The sequence below is a fragment of the Mustelus asterias genome, chromosome 15 (assembly GCF_964213995.1).
Source record: "Mustelus asterias chromosome 15, sMusAst1.hap1.1, whole genome shotgun sequence".
Lineage (NCBI taxonomy): Eukaryota > Metazoa > Chordata > Chondrichthyes > Carcharhiniformes > Triakidae > Mustelus > Mustelus asterias.
In genome coordinates this window covers 27,325,924-27,349,686 of record NC_135815.1, presented here as the reverse complement: position 1 = coordinate 27,349,686, position 23,763 = coordinate 27,325,924, and the positions used below count along the sequence as shown (strand labels likewise).

Sequence of the window (23,763 nt, the reverse complement as noted above, 5' to 3'; positions counted from 1 at the left end):
AGCATAATTAAGGACCCCACACACCCCGGACATTCTCTCTTCCATCTTCTTCTTTCGGGAAAAAGGTACAAAAGTCTGAGGTCACGTACCAACCGAATCAAGAACAGCTTCTTCCCTGCTGCTGTCAGACTTTTGAATGGACTTACCTTGCATTAAGTTGATCTTTCTCTACACCCAAGCTATGACTGTAAGACTACATTCTGCACTCTCTTGTTTCTTTCTCTATGAACAGTATGTTTTGTCTGTATAGCGTGCAAGAAACAATACCTTTCACTATACTAATACACGTGACAATAATAAATCAAATCAAAATCAAATTTGTGTCATAGAGGTGCCATGACCGCCTCCAACAAGAAGAAAATCTAACCATCTCCCCTTGAAATTCAATGGCATTACCAATGCTGAATCCCCCACTGTCAACTCCTGGGTGTTACCCTATTGACTGGAAATTGAACTGGACTAGCCATGTAAATACTGTGGCCACAAGAACAAGTTAAAGCAGGGAAATCTGTGGAGAGTAATGCATTTCCTGACTCCCCAAAGCCTGCATCCACCATCTGCAAGATATAAGTCAGGAGTGTGATGGAATACTCTCCATGTGCCTGATTGAGTGCAGTCCAGACAACAGTCAAGAAGCTGGACACCATCCAGGATAAGGCAGCCTTGATTCATATCCAGCCCACCAGCTTAAAAAATCACTCCTTGATGAGCCGTGGCAGCAGTGTGTACAATCTCCAAGATGCACAATAGCTTCGTGCCAAGGCTCCTCTGACAGCATCTTCCAAACTTGCGACCTCTACCACCTAGAAGGACAAGGGCAGCAAATGCATGGAAACAACACAAGCTGCAATTTCCCTTCCAAACTACACACTTTCCTGACTTGGAAATATATTGTCATACCTTCACTTGCTGCTTAAAAATCCTGAAATTCCCCCCTTAAAAGCACTGTGTATATCTACATCACATGGACTGCAGCGGTTCAAACACAGCACCGCCTCCTCAAGGGCACTTATGGATGGGCACCAATGCTGGCTTTGCCAGTGACATCCACATCCTGTGAAATAATTTTTTAAAAGATTAATTAGGGAAACTGTGACAACCTCCAAGGTTATTGGCAGGCCAGGGGACAGCTACTTTTCCACAGTGTTGAATCATAACCCATTTTCAGCTTGATATTCCTCAAGCTGGAGTTACTAAAAAATTAAAACTTATTCCAGTTTTAATTAATCCTGATATGAATTGGCATACCTGGTTAAGTATCATGTTTGAAACTGTACCAGGTGCCCGATATCCCCTGAAGTGCTGGGCGGCTGCAATAACATTGTTCTCTGAAATCAGCCGAGATGTTTGTTTTGCTGGTTTTAGTGGACCTTGAGGATTGATGTTGCGTTTTTCTGGATGGGATGGAACAGAAGTGGTAACCTCCTCAGTAGCAATTGCGCTTGCAGTTCTGAATCAAATAACGGCTGAGGATCCCAGGCTTTTGTAGTACCGAAATTGCTACGATTTCAAAGGATGTTCTCCATCACAATTAAAGCTATGGTGCAAAATGACGACGGATTGCCTTGTGCAAAATACGTTATTCACCCATTCATCATTTGTTGCTGTAATTTCCCTTAAAAAGTAAAATAACAAACCATGCAAATCATATTAAATATGTTTCTAAAGCATCCTACATCTGCACCCGTTTGAGAGTTTATATAAATAGTTGGCTGCGCCGACTGGATGGAGGTTGGACAGCTTACTGGTGGTGGAACTCGGAGGTTAAAAAGAGCAGGCATCACTTGTAATCGTGCTCAAAATGGTATTACAATGAATGGCAAAAATAGCAAGATAAATACTGTCAGTAGTTGAGAAATTGTTTTTGAAATGTATTAAAATGAGCCACAATTAATTCAAAAAAACTAAATGATCAAAAGCAAAACTGATTTTCTTGTGGCTCATGGTTCATGTCCTTATGAATTCTTCATTTGCTTTTTGAGGAAGCCAGCTGCGATGTACATGAAAGTTTATTTTTCCTCTCTTATGTCAGGACATGTGCCTTTGGAACCTCCCCTGATCTTGGTGGCTATACCCGTTATTCTCCATCTAAAATGCTCTTCTTGTTGCATGGTTTCACCCTTCCAGAGCCAAGCCTTGCTTTAAAACAATTGGCCTGGAAATACAATAGTGCCTTACCCTTTTTGCAGATACTAAATGCATAGATAAGCTATGATGGGGGAAACGTGCTGACCAATTGTGTCATATTGATGGCTCATTTTTTTGAAGAAAGGGGTCACAGAGCTTTTACATTGCAGGTGTTAGGCTCCTTATTTGCATATGCAAAGGACCTTGCATCTGCGTGCCCCCATCTGTCTCACTGATTTGCCTTGAGCCACGACTACATTCAGGAAAAACAGACATAGCTTGCCACATGCCACCAAAATTATTACTCTTATAACATAAATTTGCCTGAATGTAGACCTCGGAAGAGCTGGAGTCAGGCAGCTGCCATTGATACAACAGCGTGATCGTTGAGGCCTCTTCATGAGTTGGGGGACACCCATTCACTATCTGCAGTTCACTGGTTGGATGTTAATGAGGCCCAAAATCCACTGTTAGGTGCGCCTCAATTCCATCCAGTCAAATGTGAGACTGACATGAATATATTTTAACCCCCTCCCATGTCTTGTTTTAATCTTTTTTGTGTTTGCTTTCTACCTACATGGAAATTTGGTGTGAGCCAGTTTCACTGTGCATCCCTTTTTGAGGGAGAGGTTCATTTTTTTTCGAATATAAAAGCAAAACACTGCGGACGCTGGAATCTGAAACAAAAGCAGAAAATGCTGGAAAGTCTCAGCAGGTCTGACAGCATCTGTGGGGAGAGAATAGAGCCAATATTTCGAGTCTAGATGACCCTTCGTCAGAGCTGAGAGCAAAGAGAATTAGCAGAGATTTATATTATGAGGGTGGCGGGTGGGGGGGGGGGGGGGGCGGGGGGAAGTAGAGCTGAAATGGAGAAGTGGAGAAATGGAACTGAGAAAGAAGGATGATAAAATCCGTCTTTCTTCCCCCCCCCCCCAAACCCTCACCCCCACCCCACCATGGTCATCCCCGATCGCTAGCTTCTCTCCCTCTGTCAGCCCAAATGCAGAATGGCAGTGGGGACCCCCCCCCAACTATTGTCCCCCAATTAGGTCCTGGCCCCCATTGAGCCCCATCCCTTTGGCACTGCACTATGCCCAGTGGGCAGTGGCACTTTGCCCCTTGGGCTGTGCCAGGGGGCCCAGGCTGGCATTGCCAAGGTGGCAATGCTCAGGGGTCACCCCCCCCCCCCCCACCAGCTCCCGATCCTCCTGGGGGCCTCAAGGGCCCCCCCTAGACTCCAGTGGGGTCGGGCTGCCAGCTCCCCTCAAGTGGGGAGCTATACTAACCCCCGCTGGAGCGAACCACTCCTGGCATGGGGGGTGGGAGAGGCTAGCGGGCCCAGAGATTTCAGTCCCGGGCAATTTAAATAACATTTAAATGAGGATTTGCATGAAGTATTCAGCTGGGCACCTATTTCTGGCGCGGAGATGACAGCACCGGACATCCGGCTGCTGGAATCCCGCAGAGGCCATGGCGCCCTGTGGGAAGTCTGTGAAATGACCTCTGCTTGAGTCTTCCGGCCCGCTGCGCTACTAAAACAGCGCAGCGGGATGGGAGAATCGCCCCTGTTCTATTTATATTTCACATTTCCAGCATCCGCATTATTCTACTCAGTGGAGCTGAATTTCATAAAGTGGGAATCTGACTCAAAATAGAATGGAGCATGGACAGCTTGACTGAATCTGGGTCCACGGCCCTCGCATGTTTCTGATCAGCAATTACAGAAAACTAAGGCAACAGAAGAGAGTGGCTACCAAAGGCATCAAGCATCGTAAAAACAAAAGTGTAAATTAAATGCATGTTTCAGTTGCTTCCCAAGTGTGCCTTGGAGTTCCAAACTAAACACACCAGCTCAGAATTAACAAATTGAAGATTTACACTAAAGCAGAGTTTAATTGAAAGAAAACAGTCATTCTCCGCATGGCTCTGCTGACCCTTATCCCTCTTATTTCCTCACCTTAAAGGGAAGTTGAGGGCGAACAGGTAGTTGTTAATCCAAAGCTCAAATTAGCCTTGTGTGACATTCAGAGGAGGAAGGGCTGGGGGACTACCAGTCAAATACATAAATTGATCTGTCTCTTGGGAAACATTCAGCAGTTAAACGTTTAGATCAGCCGACAATGCCAGCTCAGCAATACAAGTGGCCTTAAAAGTCAAGCAAAGATGTAAATCATTCTCACCTGTTCTAACAGCAGGCAACCTCCAAGAAGGTAACACTTATCCCCAATTGCAAAAGGCAAACAGAATGTAAATGTTCTCTTGAATATTTGGGGTTTTCAGCGCAATTGCAGTAATTTAACATCGCTTTTCTGACCCTGCTCCTTCATTGCAGAGAAAGTTTTGAGGTTTTAACTTCTTTGGGATTATTGTTGTGTTTTTTTAAGTTGGTAATGTGATGATAGCATGGTAGAAACCAGCTCTGAATATTCAGAGGCACTTATTTTATTCTATTTTTCAATTCATTCATGGGATATGGATCTCAATGGCTGGGTCTGCATTCTTTGCCCTTCTGTTATTTGCCTTGAACTGGGTGGCGTACTTGGCCATTTCAGAGGGCATTTAAGACTCAACCACGTTACTGCAGATCTGGAGGCACATGGAGGCCAGACCAAATAGGAATGGCAGATTTCCTTCCCCAAAGGGCATTCGTGAGCCAGATGGGTTTTTATAACAATCGTCAATGGATTTATGGTCATCATTAGACTTTTATTTCCAGATATTACCCCTCTGCCTTGCCTCTGTAATCCTAATGGAGCCATTGTTCAATTGCTTTTCTACAGCTGCAGCATATTACTTTGAGGTTTCCTAATGCCCACTTATATATTGGGCCATGGCCATGGAAGATCTGCGCCCCAGCCTTAAAATGAAGCCGAACTCCAGAATTCAGGGGGCCCTTAGGTAATGCTCTTGGCAAATTTCACAGTTGTCTCCTGAGTTCCTTCCGCACGAACCTCCAGTTTCCTTCACTGCCTCCACTTCTCTTGTAAAGCCTCTATTTTTTTTATGACAAAAGAACTATTAAATGCAAGCATTGACATGACATTTGAAATATTGGAGATAGCCAGATGCAGCAGAGGGTTTGCAGAATGATTTAGATTGGTTGTGCAATTGGAAAAGTATCAAATGAAATTCAACACTGATTAATGTTAAGCATTGCACGCAGTCTTAAAATATGTGCCTCATAAGAATACAAAGAATGGAATTGAATTAGCAGAGGAAGACTCAGATCTAAAAGTGACAATATACTAATCACTTTGAATGTCTAGACGTTGCAGCGAAGCCATTAAAAGAACAAACAGAATTGTGGAATATAAACTGTCAGAAAAGTATCTTATGTTTTATTGCACTCTGTTTGGGTTCATTTGCTGAAATTCCTCCTTAAGCGTTTTTTAAAAATGGTATAAATGTATTTTTACTAAAATTAGGAACAAGAGAGATCATGTGCAATTGAATTATTGGGCTTCGTTTTACCACAGGCTTTGGGGCCCCAATGTTGTACCGAATGGGGGATCCTGAGCTTGCACTTGCTGGCAACAGCATTGAGGTATTGTTCAATTGAGGTAGCTAAGTTGAAATAATGACCTGACATCTTTCGGCCTCCAGAGAGTAGGATATATGTGTCACGGGACTCCTCAGAGGTCTCAACGCAATGACTATGGGAATTGCCCAGGAAGTTTTAACTTGCAATTGGTAATACGCCTGCTCCCTGGGTCCCCTGGAAAAAGGCTCCAACTCTGCGTTTAAGTCAGATATCTCCGACTGTTCTGAATTACTTACCAAAAAATGTTTTACAGAATAAATCTTAGTAACTACAAAAGTGACCCCCCCCCCGCCAATCACCCACATCAACCACCCCTCCCCCTGCCAAACCTGACCCGACCTCACCACCTGACTCACCCCGCCCTCCTCCCCCACCAATCAACTACCCCTTAGGTTCTCCCGCTGACTCTCCCTCTGATTCCCCCCATTCCTATTCCACCACCCTACGGAGCTGCCAACTTACCCCCTTGCCCATTTACCATACCCACCCTATCCCTTCACCTACTTACCTTCTCTGTGTGGCTTTGCAAATCAACTTTGGAGCATTTAAACTCTTTACTTGTTAGTGCCATTGAAAGAGGGCATGGATTCTCTATGTTGTTCCACCTGAGATTTCCTGCGCAGTTCTGCAGGATCCTCCATCAGAAGATTGCCCTGGAAAATTGGAGGAAGGTAATTTGATGTTCTTGTGTCTAATCAAGGTTGGAAATAGGGATTTCAACCTTGAATATAAGATGTACTCATTTATATAATTATGTAATAATCAAGTCAGAATGGCAAAGGCCCGGCCGATTGGAGGGATACCTCTGCAGGGAGGATTGTTCAGGCTGCGAGCACTGTGTTTCCTGCTCCCGACCCCCTTTTTGGGCCGTGAATATGGGGATAAGGTGGGAAAGTAGAGTTGAGGATCATCATATCAGATCAGTCATGATCTCATTGAATAGTGGAGCAGACTCGATGGGCTGAATGGTCTACTCTTGCTCCTACTTCTTATGGTCTAATGGCCTCTGACCCTATTGACCTTCACGAAGCTGGTTGCCCAGCTTAATGACCCCTAATAGGGGCCTTAATTGTGTAGATTGGCTGCCCACCTTCATGGAGCAGACACCTAATCCACACCGAAGCCTGCCTCTTGCCCGCCACTAAGAAACTTTCCCATTAGTGGGACTGCATCAGAGAGTCATCCTAACGAGGCTTCCCGCTTTGTACTGGCTATTCCTTTGCTTCCCAGATCCAGGGATCTGTCAACTTCAGACCATTGGCTATTTTTAGAAATCAATAAAAACATAGAGGAGTAGACTGATTTTAAAATGTATGATCAATGAGGGAAAAACACAGGAGCATAACCTGTACATTGTGTAGACAGCACATTCTACTGGCACAGTGGAGGGAATGAATGAAGAGTCCTTTGGCAGTGATATCATAGAAATCATAGAAACCCTACAGTGCAGAAGGAGGCCATTCGGCCCATCGAGTCTGCACCGACCACAATCCCACCCAGGCCCTACCCCCACACATTTACCCGCTAATCCCTCTAACCTACGCATCCCAGGATTCTAAGGGGCAATTTTTAACCTGGCCAATCAACCTAACCCACACATCTTTGGACTGTGGGAGGAAACCGGAGCACCCGGAGAAAACCCATGCAGACACGAGGAGAATGTGCAAACTCCACACAGACAGTGACCCGAGCCGGGAATCGAACCCGGGACCCTGGAGCTGTGAAGCAGCAGTGCTAACCACTGTGCTACCGTGCCGCCCAATATCAGACAAGTGGACTGTTCTATCATGGGGGTTTGCCTTGAGTACTGTTGCAGTTGCACTCATTCAGGTGGGTGGACATTATTCTATCACACCTCTAGCTGACATTGTAGATGGTAATGAGAGATCAGAAAGTGAGTCACTCAGCAGAGACGAGCCAGCCTCCATCCTGCTCTTGTTACCAAATTGATATAGCTGGTATTATAGTTGGGTTTCTGGCCAATAGCACAAGTCTCTGCATTAGCTCAGAAAGGTGATGGGTCATAAAACCTCCCACACCTGCTAGTTGCCTGTCTGTAGGTCACCATCATGATATTTTAAATTCAGAGGTGCTGTTCCAAGCATGCCCTTCTGCAGGCCCTGTTGAACCAAGGTTGATTTCATAGCTTGATGTTGTTGAAATGGTGGATGTGATGGGCCACAAGGTTGAAGCTTGTGCTAGTGTTCAGTTATTTTGCTGATGGTCTGTAGCACCCTTTCAATGTATAGTCTTGTTCTTCGCAGAGTAGATGGGGCATTGACTACATAAGAATCTTGTCAGTTTCTGCAGCATTGTGTGCTGGCTCACACCTAATTAAAGTCTGTGATAACTTTAGAGTGATGATGGCCTAGTGGTATTATCGCTAGACTATTAATCCAGAAACTCAGCCAATGTTCTGGGGACCGGATTCGAATTCTGCCGCAGCAGATGGTGGAATCTGAATTAAATCATAGAATCATAGAAATCATAGAAACCCTACAGTGCAGAAGGAGGCCATTCGGCCCATCGAGTCTGCACTGACCACAATCCCACCCAGGCCCTACCCCCACATATTTTAACCCACTAATCCCTCTAACCTACCCATCCCAGGACTCTAAGGGGCAATTTTTAACCTGGCCAATCAACCTAACCCGCACATCTTTGGACTGTGGGAGGAAACCGGAGCACCCGGAGGAAACCCACGCAGACACAAGGAGAATGTGCAAACTCCACACAGACAGTGACCCGAGCCGGGAATCGAACCCAGGACCCTGGAGCTGTGAAGCAGCAGTGCTAACCACTGTGCTACCGTGCCGCCCAATGTTTTTAAATCTGGAATTAAGAATCTACTGATGACCACGAACTTTTGTTGCTTGTCGGAAAAACGTGTCTGGTTCACTAATGTCATTTAGGGAAGGAAATCTGCCACTTTATCTGGTCTGGCCTACATGTGACTCCAAAGCCACAGCAATGTGGTTGACTCTCAACTGCCCTCGGGCAACTAGGGATGGGCAATACATGCTGGCCGGGCAACAACGCCCATGTCCCACAAATGAATAAAAATTATGAGTGACTCTAATAATTGCCTGATAGTAGTTGGGTTCCACACTGGCTATAAGGAGCTAATGTGGTGGAATGTTGATTGGTTCCAAATTTATTACAAGAACCTTGATGGCTTTCTGCGATCTACCCAGATAGGTGATTATTTATTTCCTTTTTGAGTTTATGCAAAATCTGCACCTTGGCCATCTTAAATTTTGATGATCTGTTGGACATGATGTTGAAGATTAATCTGCAATAATATACTACACTTATTATTAACGCTGACTTGCTTTTATATGGTGCCTTTAACATGGAAGAATGTTCCAAGGCACTTGAAATTCAACATTTATTGACATATGTTGGGAACTTTGATAATGGTGCATACAGCTGAACAAGCATTGACGGAGACTTTTTTCATGATGGGAACATAATGCTCTCATGAAAATTCTTTAAATCAAATTACCTCTTTGTTACCAAAATAATCTTCATTTTCTGTCTGTAAAAAGTTACTTTCTATTATTGTGACTTTTGTCCCACTTATGTGTCAACAATTTCCATTACGTCTAAATTACTACGATGACTTTATAATGGAAAAAACTGTCTTGTTGTCACGCTGTATTTATAAAACCTAGACACCGGATGGCACTGGATTCTTTCGTCAAAATGTTGACTTAAAAAGTTGTTGCTGCCACTTTTCCTCAGTAGCTAAAATTTCTAAATTGTCTTACTATTGTTTAAAAATTAAAATTTAAACAATAAAGAAAGCTACATATTTCAAAAGTTTTTCCATTGAAAGACCTTTTGTGATTTAATGTCTAAAGGTTTTGATTGAAGACATCAGCCACTTTCAGAAATCCCATCTGGTTCACTAATGTTCTTCAGGTAAGGAAATCTGCCATCCTTACCTGGTCCGGCCAACATGTGACTCCAGAGCAACAACAATGTAGTTGACTCTCAACTGCTCTCAGGCAACTGGGGATGGACAATAAATGCTGGCCAGCCAGTGATACCCATGCCCCATGAATGAATAAAAAAATGTCTCGGACCCTGCATTCTTGACCAGAATTGTGATACTGTGTGTTAAATTTAGATTGTGTGGTCTGAGCATGTGCTGTGTACCTAATTTCCCATAGTGCATCATAGTACTAATCTATATATTATTTCTCTTCAGCTACTGTCATGTTCTATTCAATTGCCTTTCAAAGGTATTTGAAGATGGAACATTTCAAAAGCTTTATATCGGTAAAATTTATGTTGTGTGTTTGCTTTAAAACCAAGTTGTAATTGTGCATTTGTAAGAGTGTGGTGAGAGGTATGCTGATTTGATTTGAATTATTATGGTCACATGTATTGGGATACAGTGAAAAGTATTGTTTCTTGCACACTGCACAGGCAAAACATACTGTGCATAGAGTACATAGGGGAGAAGGAAAGGGTGCAGAATATAGTGTTACAGTCATAGCTAGGGTTCAGAGAAAGATCAGCTTAATATATAGTAGTCCATTCAAAAGTCTGATGGCAGCAGGGAAGAAGCTGTTCTTGAGTTGGTTGGTACGTGATCTCAGACTTTTGTATCTCTTTCCCGATGGAAAAAGGTGGAATAGAGAATGTCCGGGATGAGTGGGGTCCTTGATTATGCTTGACTGCTTTTCCGAGGCAGCGGAAAGTGGAGACGTAGTCAGTGGATGAGAGGCTGATTTGCGTGATGGACTGGGTTATGTTCACAACCTTATGTAATTTCTTGCGGCCTTAGTCAGAGAAGGAGCCATACCAAACTGTGATACATCCAGAAAGGATGCTCTACATGGTACATCAGTAAAAATTGGTGAGAGTCGAAGTGGACATGCCAAATTTCCTTAGCCTTCTGAGAAAGTAGAGGCATTTGTGGGCTTTCTTAACAATAGCATCAGTGTGGAGAGACCAAGGCAGGTTGTTGGTGATCTGGACACCTAGAAACTTGAAGCTCTCAGCCATTTCCACTTCATCACCATTGATGTAGACAGGGGCATGTCCTCTACGACGCTTCATGAAATCGATGACTATCTCCTTTGTTTTACTGACATTGGGAGAGAGATTACTGTCTTCGTACTATTTGACCAGATTCTCTATCTCTTTCCTGCACTCCATCTCATCATTGTTTGAGATCTGATCCACTACGGTGATGTCATCAGCAAACTTGAAAATTGAATTGGAGCAGAATTTGGCCACACAATCACAAGTATACAAGGAATATAGTAAAGCGTTGAGGACACAGCCTTGCAGGGCACCGGTGTTGAGGGTAATCATGGAGGAGATGTCGTTGCTGATAATTGCATATGTATTATAGCTTTTTGTTTGTGCTCTATAAAATAATAAATTGATGCCTCGCAGAATGTTTTTTTTCCAGTAAATGCTGGGCAGAATTCTTCCCCCCCCCCCCCAAAAAAAACTAAGTGTCATAACAGCGAGAATAATGGAGTTATCCACACCGCAATCCTCCCATACCCAGTTACTTTTTTGAAGAGTTTGAAGTTTCATGCCGGTATGGGGCAGTTAGGGTGCTCTGAAAACCGTCCCCGCTATCGCCATGACTTATATTAGGCACATTAGTGTTACCCTGTTCTATGTGGTGGACTGTAGAACAAGTGGAAGGAAGGCAGGAGGCAGCTGTGCGACTTTGTGAGACTCTAGCACTGACTTTTAATCCAACCGAGCATTTCCAAAGTGGCAGAGGTGGAAAGGAAAGCGAGAGAAGAAGAAAAACGAACTTTCCTGCAGCTGCCAGAATCCGAGAATCGGATGAGAGACGAAAACCTAGTTATTAAAGCAGGAAAATCTATTAAAAGGATTCCATGACAAAGTATATCCCAAATAGTTGGGGTACTTAATAAGTTGTAAACAATGCCTTTGTAATTGAAACCAATGATAATAGAAAATGCTTAGAGCTAATAGCAGCAGCCTGTGATAATTGTGAATGGTGTAAGTGATGGCGAGTGTATTCCGTTTTCAAAATAATGAGTTGGATTTTGAAACCAGCAAATGATCTCATGATGGTTAAAAAAGGTAAATATCCTAATTGCTCACACATATTTTAGGAAAAAATGACAAAAGAGACAGCTATGCATTTCAATGTGATTAAAATGACATGCAGTCGTCATTATCAGTGTAAAACTCTAGCACTGTTATTCCGTGTTTTTACTGTTTTAAAAGAAAATTGGACTTTGGTAACCTACTAATCATTTCACCTGTGTTTTGTTGAATTAATTAAAGTTAAAGGTTAATTCTGTATAAGTGAAAGACAAAGTAAGAAAGGTAAGCAGTCTCTTATTCCAAATGTTTTTTTAATTAATTTTAAAATGGAAGGAATTTGGGGGGGAAAGAGAAGTTTAAGGGTCAGGAGCCCTCAGGTTTCTAATCACATGCCCTAAAGGGAAGAGTGGACGTGGGTGAAGTGCGGAAGAAAGGAACACATTGGAGTTAAGGTCAAATGGGAAGAGGATAAAGGGTGAGAGGAGACAATGGGACATGGATAGTGTTAGTAGGAAAAGACATAGAATGATAGTGTGTGTGTGTGGGAGTCAGGGTGGGGGAGAATTGGGAAGGGAGCCACTGAATTCTACATTTTCCTACAATCCAGCCTCAAACATAGCCCCTGACTATTGGTGATTCCTTTCCCCACCACATTATGATGTTTAAGGTGCTACCTTCCAACTGAGTAAAGGGGATAAAGGAAGAGGGCAGAAACAAGCTAAAGAAGAGATGAGGAGACTCACGTGGATGTGAAAGGAACGGCAACACAAACATATGTGAGAAAGAGACCACATTGTCTAACTTAGTGCAACACCATGGAGGTAAACATGAGTGTGTTATACATTCCACTTTAGAGTTAAACATATTTTATAGCAATTTCCGATGCTAAAATGTCAACAATTAGTTCAACTTGGAACTATATCACCATTCCTCCACTGTCCCTGGGTCAAAATCTTGGAACTCCCTTCCTAACAGCCCTGTGGATGCGCTTACACCACATGGACTGCAGCGGTTCTAGAAGGCAACTCATGACCATCTTCTCAAAGGCAATTAGGAATGGGAAATAAACACTGGCCTATTTACCGACACCTGCACCCAGAGAAAGAATAGAAAAAAGTGAACTCTCCAGTAGGATTTTTCCTTTGTAAAGTAAGCAATTAGTTTTATGGTGATCAGTCCTGTCACTGGGTCCAGATGCACAGCAGGTGGAGCTGCGGAGTCTCCACATTTTCCACCATTGCAACTGTGGCCTCACCAAAGTAAATTTTTAAAAGATGAAGTAAAGGTAAAAATGTATGTTTTATCTCAGTAAAATAGTTTAAAGAAAGCTGACCTTTAATTTTAATGCAGTTTTTAATGACAAAATATGTATTTATGATTTGAAAAAATACTTTATTTTATTAATCATATCACAATATAAACAAAATTCCAAAGCATTGCAAAACAAATTTCTTTAAATGTCTTTAAAATTTTTATTTTTCAATTTACCTGATGGGGGAGACTGAAGGTAAATGCGAAATCTGTTTTATGTGGACGAATGGCAGTTTGCATGTTTTGCATTCAAACTTGGGACAATGGTTTTCCAAAAATGTCACTGCATTTTGTGGACATTTGGAATAATTTTGTACATGGGACATAAAATAGTTACTTAATTATTTCAAACTTAACTGTGCCCAATGAGTGAAATTTAAATGGTCCTTATATGTATCATGGAGCATCTGAATTCCGACTTCCAAAACATAGTCGCAGTATTAAATTGGGTATTGCCTATTTGTATTTTCCTTTTTACTTGTAAATGCTGGAAGTATTCCTTGAAAGTAAGTTAGTTAAGAATACTTATAAGAATAGGCCAAATCATTAAAATTTCATATTCACCAAAGCTGCTTTGAAAAATGGCAATAGTGAATACAGTGTAGTAGGTGCAAGGGTAAGAATTTTGACAAGAAAGGAACATTCTGTGTCTGTACTCCAATGTTTTTGTCAAGTATGTTGAGTATTAGTTATAAAAATAACATATCGAGTAGAAATTAAAATAATTCATGAGGCATCAGAAATTAACTGCGTAGCTGCCAAGTCACACACTGTTGACATGAGGATTGCACATATTGGCCTGTCACATGTTCACTTGGTTAGACTGCCAAATTACCTACAAATTAGGATTCCTCCTGACTTTGTGCAGCCTTCTCATACATTTAATCTCCTTATTCAGCTATTTTCATTTATTTTGATTTAGAAGGAAACGCCATCAGGCTCCATAGTATATTACTTGCGCAACCTGATAGATCATTTATTTAGATGTACTATATTCAACTTTACTTTTCTTGCCAAACTGGAGGGTTCAGAGTTCAATCTTAGCGCAAGTTAAATAAAGAGATCTCTGTTAAGAACATACTGTATGTTGTGGTGTCTTGCGATCAGGTCAGAATGGAAACAGTTGAGGACTTTGACTGATTAGGTGAGAGGAAAACTATGATGCTAGACTGCCTGGTGCTGGTATGACTAAAACAGCAGTAATCACAGAGAAATCAAGAAACCATGTTTTTGAAATGTTCCAATGCCAGATGAATGAGTCAGAATTTATGACAAGCAAGTCATTTCAGAAGGTTTTTTGGTACTGAGTTTCCTATGTACTTTGCAGAACACACACATTTTTCATCACTTAACATCTGCCAGAATATTCTGTAAAATTAAAGTGCCTCATACCATAAATGCTAACTAAACACAAGGGCTATTTGTAAAAGGAATTTGTAGAGAAACTTAGGAAATGTTTAAAAACTGATTATACTTGAATTAGCCAACTGTGTGGGACATAGTTCATGAAAATAATTCCTGGTTCAGCGCAATAAAAAAATCTGCCAAAGCAGAGAGGCCATTGTTAATACAATCGGCTGGGAGAAGTTGCTTGAGTTATGGGAAAGGAAGTGAAAACCGGCAGTGAGGGACAGACATGCGTAGAGGTCTCCAAAAATATCGACAAGTACTTAAGCTTCAGCAATGCAACACATAGACAAGATGCAAGTCTTCAAGAGGGAAAGCTGTTTGAGCCATTTCTAACATAATGGCTTAGGTTTTGGGCTTGGTAATGGTTCAGCAATATGCACCACAAATTAAACACATCACAGTTTTTTTGAGGTGTGCACATATTGTGAGTGGTAAACCAACAAAGTTGTTGAGAATAGTTTAATTTTGGGATGAAAGTTTTGAGATGTTTGGTCTGCCCCATGCTCTCCAATGTGTCAATAATATTTTGATTGCACACAGGGAGCCAGATGTAAGACTTTTGTAAGAGCCTTATGGAACTTATTGTGTCTGCCATGCTCATTAGATGCTATTGTTGGGTCCATATGACAGGAAAAGAAATTCTAATGCCATGTTTGGAAACAATGAACTTTCTGCTGAACCAAAAAAGGTGGCTGCTACAAGTCTCAAACTCCTTGCTCGGCCTGTGGAATCTTACATCTCATCGTACAGGCACCTGTAATCCACAAGCACAGAGGAAATGCAGAGAAACTGGCCCTGCAACCTGAACTAACACAAAAGCAAGAGATCCAAAGTCATTATACTGGAAGAGATGCTATAACTACCTCACCTTTCTCCTAAGGAGGAGCAGAGGAATTCTGGCCAGAAGCATAGAAACTGATTGTTAAACTGCAATTAACCGTTAATGTTACCTGACCCAAACCCCTGACCTTTTGGACAGTTTTAACATTATGGGCAGAATTTGCCGTGTAACCCGTCATGAGTTTCGAGGCAGCGGGAGGCGGCCTGCCATTGGCCGATGGTGGGATCTTCTGGTTGCCGTTGACAACGGGGTTTCTCGTAGAATGTTCCTGTTGCCACCATGAAACCCGCAATGGAAATGCCATCGGCAGGACTGGAAGATCTGCTGGCGTGAAAGGCTGGAACCTTCCAGCCAATATCTTTGAGCCTCACAGGCAGTTTGCTGTTTAACCCTCAAGAAGCAGAACTCCAGGCAGAACAACCTGCCCCCTGACGCATCTGTCTGCTTGGAAGATTTTTTACCATAGCCTGAAAAACTGACCCAGTCTCTGTGTACCTACTTCATCTGGGGTATCAACTATAAACTGTGCAACTCCGATCTTCAGCCAGTTCAACTTGAGGTACAAAGTGAAATAATTCTTCCTTGGACTCTGACTGAACCCTGGAAATTATATGAACTGATACCCATTTCTGTAATCCTGGTGCTGTTACTTTTCTTGTTGTAAACCTTTTTCTGTTTTCTGTTCCCTGTCCCTGCGTGTGTGTGTGTGCGTGTGTATTTAGTGGGAAATTGCAAGCACTTCTCCCTTGGGTTTTGAATGAAAAATAAACTAACCTTCTGAGTTAATCATAACACGAATGCTGTGGGTTATTAGTAAAGTAGATCGCACGCACTGAAGATTTGGGAAAATATGCCACTGCATACTTTAAAAATGGTTCAAAACACCTTCTGCTTATAGACAGTTGGTGAGAGGAAATACGTACAGTTTGTCTATCTTTCCTGTCCGTAACTGTTTTCCATGGAATGATTTTTGAGTTGCTGGTCAGTTAATCTTCTCCTTGCCTCTGTTTGCTTGTTTTTCTCCATTTTAATTTCCCTAAGTGTCTGCACAATTTTTAAATAATTTATCAACTCTTCCGTTCTACCTTCACCCAGTGTGCTCTCGATACTAGACTAAATGTGGAACAAGAGTTTGTTCACCTTATGGTAATGAAGTTGAACCTTTTAAGGTACTGACTCTTCTGATTTTAGTGGCCAAATGGATGCTCATAGCATAATACGCATTAAAAAAAAACTCAACCCTGGCATTGATTGTACTCTTTTATGAATAGACCAAGCATTCCAAGTACAACTTCTTCAACGGGCCTTTTAGATGATGTTTGTTGTGCCGACTTATACTCTGAAGGCTCACTCACTCAGGTTATTATTATATGGGCAAAGCCATTGTTTTAGCAAAAAAGGTCCAATTTCTTACATTATTTAAACCGAAGATGAACTAGTTTGTTGATGCCATGCTAACGAATTGTTGTTATCTTGAAACAATTTCTACAAATCATCTTCAGAAGTACCAACTACTTCAGTCTCTTGTGTTGTGAATACTACAACAGAAGGCTGTGTTGAATCTGAGTTGCCTGATGGTTTGTGTCTATGCTGCTATACCATATGAGAATCATGGAGAGTTAGTTCCAAAAAAAGTGTCTACTGAAGTTCCAAATTGTACTTCTAGGGTCAAGGCCAGCCAAATTCCAGAACATTGTTTACATCCAAAGAGAAATAGATGTGCTCCTGATCGACTTTCTTTTTGACTGTGTATAATGATTAATGATGCATAGTACTGTGTCTTGAGTGTTATTGATCCTATGTATAGCATCTTAGCAAAGTGTTGTCATGACCACAGAAGTAAAGGGGGAAGGATGTTACATATTTAACTGGTTGCATGATTGCTTTAAGAGCCAGTCACATGATTTGATGACAATGTCATTAGGGTGTTGCACAAGCTGCTGTTTTAGTTTCACTTTCTGTTCTGTGCAGAAAATGCCTCTTTCAATAAACATGTTGGGCCTGATTCTCCCAAAAAAAGTCTAAGTGCTAAATTCACAGGAAAACTGGTGTAATTCATGATTGTTTTTTCAGTGGGAGTTCAGACTCGAATCTCCTACACTCTGTGCATGCAGAGGTCACAATCATGAATATCATTAAAAACTCGAAGGGGGGGGGGGTGTGCTATTCACGCCAGAGTCTGGCAGTTCTGGACCTCTGCGTATGCACAGTGGCTCCGATCTGTCAGCCTCCCAATTGCTGGCCAATCCCGGACCCCTGCAGTGCTGCCCATCCCAACGATACCCCTACGGCCCGATCGCGGCCCCCATGACCATCCCCCCGCCCCCCCCCTCCAGCCCGGCCCAATCATTGGCCTCCCTCCACCATTGACCGATCCCCAAGCAGAGTGGCAGCGGGACCGTCGACCCCCACTGATCACCCCTAAGCCCTGCCCACAATAGGCTCCACCTCCTTGCCAATGCCCAGTGTGCAGTGCCAAGGTGCCCCCTGGGCATGGGCACTTTGCCCCTTGGGCAATCCCAGGGGACCCAGGATGGCATTGCCAGGGTGCCCATGCCCAGGGGGGCATCACCCCGCCACCCGACCTTCTGGGGGCCCCGATTGCCCCCCCCCCTACACTCCAACAGGGTCTCCTGCTAGTTCCCCGAACGTGGGGAGCAAATCTAAACCCCGCCAGAGTGAAATACTCCTGGCAGGGTGGGAGATGCTTTCGGGCCTGAAGAATTCAGTCCCGGGCCCGATGATCACATTTAAATTACATTAAAAGCAGATTAAAATGACTTAACGTGCCTTCACTCCAGTTTCCAGCGTTGTCTTGACTGCACCTGCTCTCTGGCGGTGGGAGATGTGCATGTGTCGGGAATACATGCGCGAATCCTCCAAAATGGCCAACACACGGATCTCCCAACCCAATGCGCCAAAAAATTAGCACGTCGCAATGGGAGAATCGGGCCCTTTGTGTTTTACTTTGAGTCATCGTGTGCAAATCACATCTCTTTTTGTTTAAACCCACAATCTCTAGGCTGGCACAGTGACATTGTGGTTAGCACTGCTGACTCACAGCGCCAGGGACCCAGGTTCAGTTCCAGCCTTAGATGACTGTCTGTGTGGAGTTTGCACATTCCCCCCCTGTCTTCTTGGGTTTCCTCTCTCAGTCCAAAGATGTGCAGGTACGATGGTTTGGCCATGGTAAAATTGCCCCTTAGTGTCCCAACGTGAGTAGGTTAGATGGGTTAGCCGTGGTAAATGTGCGCGGTTACGGGGATAGGGCAGGGGAGAGGACCTAGCTAAAATACTCTGTCAAAGAGTCAGTGCAGGCCGAATGGCCTCCTTCTGCACTAATGTCCTAACTATGATCCTAACATAATTACGACATTACATCTTTCAGTTCAATGTTTGAGGTAGTGCTGAGATGTTAAACCAAGACTACACCCAACCTCTCTGGTGGATGTAAGAGACTCTGTGGATTACTTGAGGGAGTTCTCTTGGTGTCTCTTAACCAAAACCATCAAAATAGGTCATCTAGCCATTTATTGGATTGCTATTTATAGCATCTGCTATGCACAAATTCGATATTACAGAACATAATAGCAATGTGTCTTTGGACGGTGGGGTACTATACAAATGCTGTTTTTTTTCTTATCCAAAATGTTCTTTTGTGTTTTTGCTTGTTGCAAAATGTGATTTTTGTTTGATGTAAAAGCTACCCATTTACAAGTTTTAATTTGCTTTACGCTTCCACTGAGATTGCTGCAGATTTATAATTTGGCCTTCCAATTTCACTTTTGCTTAAATGTTGACCCTTCCCATTAGAGATTCCATTACTTCTTTTCTCTCTCACACATACACACACACTTATTATTTGTTAGGCTATTTTTAAAACTTAATTTGTAGGATGTGGGCGTCGCTGACTAGGCCAGCATTTATTGCCCATCTCTAGTTGTCCTTCAGAAGGTGGTAGCGAGCTGCATTCTTGAACCGCTGCAGTCCATGAGTTGTAGGAACCACTGCAGTCTCTGAAGTGTAGGTATATCCATAGTGCTGTTAGGGAGGAAGTTCCAGGATTTTGACCCAGCAACAGTGAAGGAATGGCAATATACTTCCAAGCCAGGATATTGAGTGACTTGGAAGGGAGCCTCCAGGTGGTTGTGTTCCCAGGTATCTGCTACTCTTGTCCTTCTAGATGGTAGTGCTCATGGGTTTGGAAGGTGCTGCCTAAGAAGTCTTGGTGAATTCTTGCAGTGCATCTTGTAGATGGTACATATTGCTGCCACTATTCATCAGTGGTGAAGGGATTGAATGCAGTAAAAGTCTCACAACACCAGGTTAAAGTCCAACAAATTTATTTGGAATCACGAGCTTTCGGAGCGCTGCTCCTTCATCAGGTGAGTGAGCCACTCACCTGATGAAGGAGCAGCACTCCGAAAGCTCGTGATTCCAAATAAATCTGTTGGACTTTAACCTGGTGTTGTGAGACTTCTTACTGTGCCCACCCCAGTCCAATGCCAGCATCTCCAAATCCAAGGATTGAATGTTTGTGGAAGGGATGGCAATCAAGCAGGCTGCTTTGTCCTGGAAGGTGTCAAGCTTCTTGAGTGCTCTTGCACCTGTCCTCATCTCGGCAAGTGGATTCAATTACACCGCTGACCTGTGCCTTATAGATGGTGGGTAGGCTTTGGGGAGTCAGGAGGTGAGTTCCTCACTCCAGGATTCCTAGCCTTTGACCTGCTCTGGTAGCCACAGTATTTATATGGCTAGTCCAGTTTGGTGTCTGGTCAATAGTAACCCCCAGGATGTTGATAGCAGCGGTTTCAGCAATGGCAATGCCATGGAATGTCATGGGGTGATGGTTTGCTGGAGATGGTCATTGCCTGGCAATTGGTATGTAGGTGAGAAATAGGAAGAGCATTTGTATGGTGTGAATATTAACAGCAGATGAAATTGCTACAGCTGAATGTCAACAGTAATTTTAGCAACTGCAACTCCAGTCGAAGTCAGTGTAACCTATTCGCCCAATTCCTTAACTCTAATTTATTTTGACATTCTAAAACCCAAGCATCCTTAGGCTTTGTGGCTTAGTTGGTTAAAGTGCCTGTCGAGTAAACAGGAGATCCTGTGTTCAAATCCCAGCAGAGCCTTATTCCATTTGAACTGATGTGTGCAAATCATTATTCCTCTGCTAAGCTTCTGTCCACCAACCCCAGTAACCCACTCTATTGTAACTCCAGAATAGGCGGTGTCTATCAATTTGCTGGATGGCTACCTTGTTTTCTTCTCCAATGTCTTTGTTCCTGCCAAGTCCTGGATACTTTTGCACCCAACTGCTCCCTCGAAACATCTGCGAACTCCCTGGTTTCACACCAGTGCGCTGGCGATGAAAGTGTATATAGAGCAGAACACTTAGTCCAGATTTCATAATCATTTCAAGTTTTACTGTTTCTGCCTCTGTAGCCAAATCCTTTGGCTGCTCCAGCATTGTTTTGGAAGGTGAGGAAAGTCCAAACTCGCTTGATTTAAACTGCCTTCTTTGATCTCCTAGCCCTGGTCTCGGTGCCCTGTGATATCTTTCACGTTAAGTCCTATCCTCGCCCAGTTCCGCCATATCTTGTAGCCCAGTTAATCAAATTTAGGAGCCTCGTTCACATTTGAAATACCTCCATCCCCATTTTATTTATATAATTTATCCCCGATTCAGACAACTTAACCTGTATTCCTAACTCCCTGCTCCTCTCACTGCTTTTCTCACATTCTCTGCTGCATCAGAAGTCAATCTTGTCAGCCATTGCACTTGCGACCCAACTTCACATACTATTTGTCTCTATGTGTTTTCCAAAATCTGCTCCTGAAACCCATATCTTTAACTCTGACTGCAGTTTCTCTTTGTTACTCCTCCATGTGTCTTATTGCTAGCTATCCTTAAAAACAAAGGATTGCATATTGGAAAATGTGTTTATAGGGAGCACACTTGCCAGTATCCCTGTGTATTATGGTGGTGGCATATGGAATGTGTTGTTAAACAGGGTTGCAAAGCTTGTGTTCCGTATAATTAGCGTCCCTGTAAATGATATTCCTCATTAGACTAATCTGACCCATACTCTGTGGAATTATATGCTATTTCATGATATTAAATAAATTGACCTATTGCAGTGGTTCCCAAAGTGGGGTACGGCAGATTTCTTTAGGGGGTACTTTTCTCTTTGTTACATAATGGTGGATCTTCAGGGATGAGAACAATTTTCCGACCTCCACCTACCCCTCTCCATAGTTTAAGGGTTCCCAAAGGCAGTGTCTCTAGTGCTCAGGCTAATGTGCCGTGCCACTCACCTTCCTGCAATTTGCTGCTCCTCCAATCGTAGGTTATCCCTCTCCCACACTTGTAGTGCCGTGTAGTTGTGCCTATTAGTTGCACATTAGTGTGGGAGAGAAACAGCCTATGATTGGAGGAGCAACAGGAAGGTGTGAAACTGAGCCCTGGCGCGGTGGTGATCTGAGGGCAGTATCTTCTTGTCGAAACACTGTCCAGGTTGAAGAGGTCCATTTGATCCACAGACCAGCAGACTCCTGGGAGCACACGGCCTACCTGTTGCAGCCATCTCACAAGCGTGAGTGGGAGTAGGGGGTTGAGAAGTGGGACTGAGGAAAAAGATGAGAAGAAAAACTACAAATGACGATTGAGAGTCTTGACCTAAAGCAGTAAACTTTATTCTGTGTGAAAATAAATACCAATATATCCAGCAAGCATGGACTTCAACTTGCGGAAAGAGATGTGCAGTTTAGATATTAACAGTCCGTGCCTCCTGATCCATGGAGGTCATCAGACTTTACATCTTGGCAGCATCCAATCTAATCCTTGACAAGAGTAACTCCTGGCGGCACGGTAGCACAGTGGTTAGCACTGCTGCTTCACAGCTCCAGGGTCCTGGGTTCGTTTTCCAGCTCGGGTCACTGTCTGTGTGGCGTTTGCACATTCTCCTCGTGTCTGCGTGGATTTCCTCCGGGTGCTCCGGTTTCCTCCCACAGTCCAAATATGTGCGGGTTAGGTTGATTGGCCAGGTTAAAAAAAAAATTGCCCCTTAGAGTCTTGAGATGTGTAGGTTAGAGGGATTAGCGGGTAAATATGTTGGGGTAGGGCCTGGGTGGGATTGTGGTCGGTGCAGACTCGATGGGCCGAATGGCCTCCTTCTGCACTGTAGGGTTTCTATGATTCTGTCAGAACACAACAAACTTGAATATGCGATTGGTGATCTGCAACAGAGATCAGTTTAAGGTACTGAGATATGCCACCTACGAGCATCCACTCCAGAGAGTCCGGGTTTGGGGGGATGGGGGTTGAGAGGAGGGGATGAATGAGGGATTCTGTGGAGAGGGAGTGGGGCGCGAAGGTTCATTGAATATTTTTTACAACTTCAATTGTTTATGTTCCAACAAACAAGATCATTCATCACAATAGTAAATAAGATATTATTATTATAGACACATGGTTACCTGTAATGTGCCATTATAATGATTTACAAAACTTGTGGTCATTAGAAGGGTAGTTAAAAAAGAAAGGGATAGGCAAAAAGTTGGTTAGCCTGAATAAGAGCACATGACCAAAGAGGTTTGGAGACCACTGACCTATTGGTTCCTAGTTATATGAAGAAAAAGATTTGTAGCTATCTTGAGTCTGTGGTTCACTTACTTGACAAGATTTATTTGTTATTTCAGACCAAACTTTAGGTTTCTACATGTGTTATTCACACAGCTTCTCAAAATGCTGGTTCAAAAAGGGTTAGAATTGCTTGTAACCTGTCATTAAATTCGAATAAAATGATCAGAATCCTGTGAATTGCCTTCAGTTAACCTTTGTTTCATTAGAACGGAAATTGAAAACATACAGGTGGCTTGGATATAAAATACCTTGCTGGTCTTGGTAGATTTGTTGCTTTTTGCACTGAAGCGAAAGTCAAGCTTTATGTATAAGTCATAATGATCACTTGTCATTTATTGGCAATTCGCAATTTTTAATTGAAATTAGCTTTGTTGGATGCTGTACTTTAAACTAAGATTGCCGAGAAATATTTTTGATTTTTACAATTGGCTGAGATTACAACCTTTTGGAAATGTTTCCATAATAAGTGACGATTGTGTTTTTAGATTGGAACCAGACTGGTTATTCCAACTAGATTTTGACTTGGAAAAAACTTATGGGTTTGCAAGCTTTCATTACACTTTCTAATTCCGAATGTAAAATCAATGTACTACTTGGTCATGTGCAGAAAGCTAATAAAAACAAGTTGTAAAGAGAAAATAGTGTTGAGGAAATTCTGAGCCTTTTTAAGTTTTGAGAAACAGTTTGCAACATTTTCAGTTCTCCCTTCAACCCTCTTACGGCTTAAGCCTACATTGGGTATATTTTGCAATTGTTGTGTTCAGGCTGACTAATACCAATTGCCAAATCATCTCGTAACAGCATAAAAATGAGAATGTCAAAGAATTTTTC

General features: G+C 42.8%; 1 protein-coding gene and 1 non-coding gene across 2 annotated transcripts in view; both read left to right on the top strand.

Moving 5' to 3' along the window:
* The window catches only part of srbd1 (S1 RNA binding domain 1), a 257,149-nt gene that overhangs the window by 157,700 nt on the left and 75,686 nt on the right, over positions 1-23,763 (top strand). The window lies entirely within an intron of this gene.
* Positions 20,346-20,419, top strand: trnat-agu (transfer RNA threonine (anticodon AGU)). Its single transcript has one exon. It is a non-coding gene; the product is annotated as a tRNA-Thr (tRNA).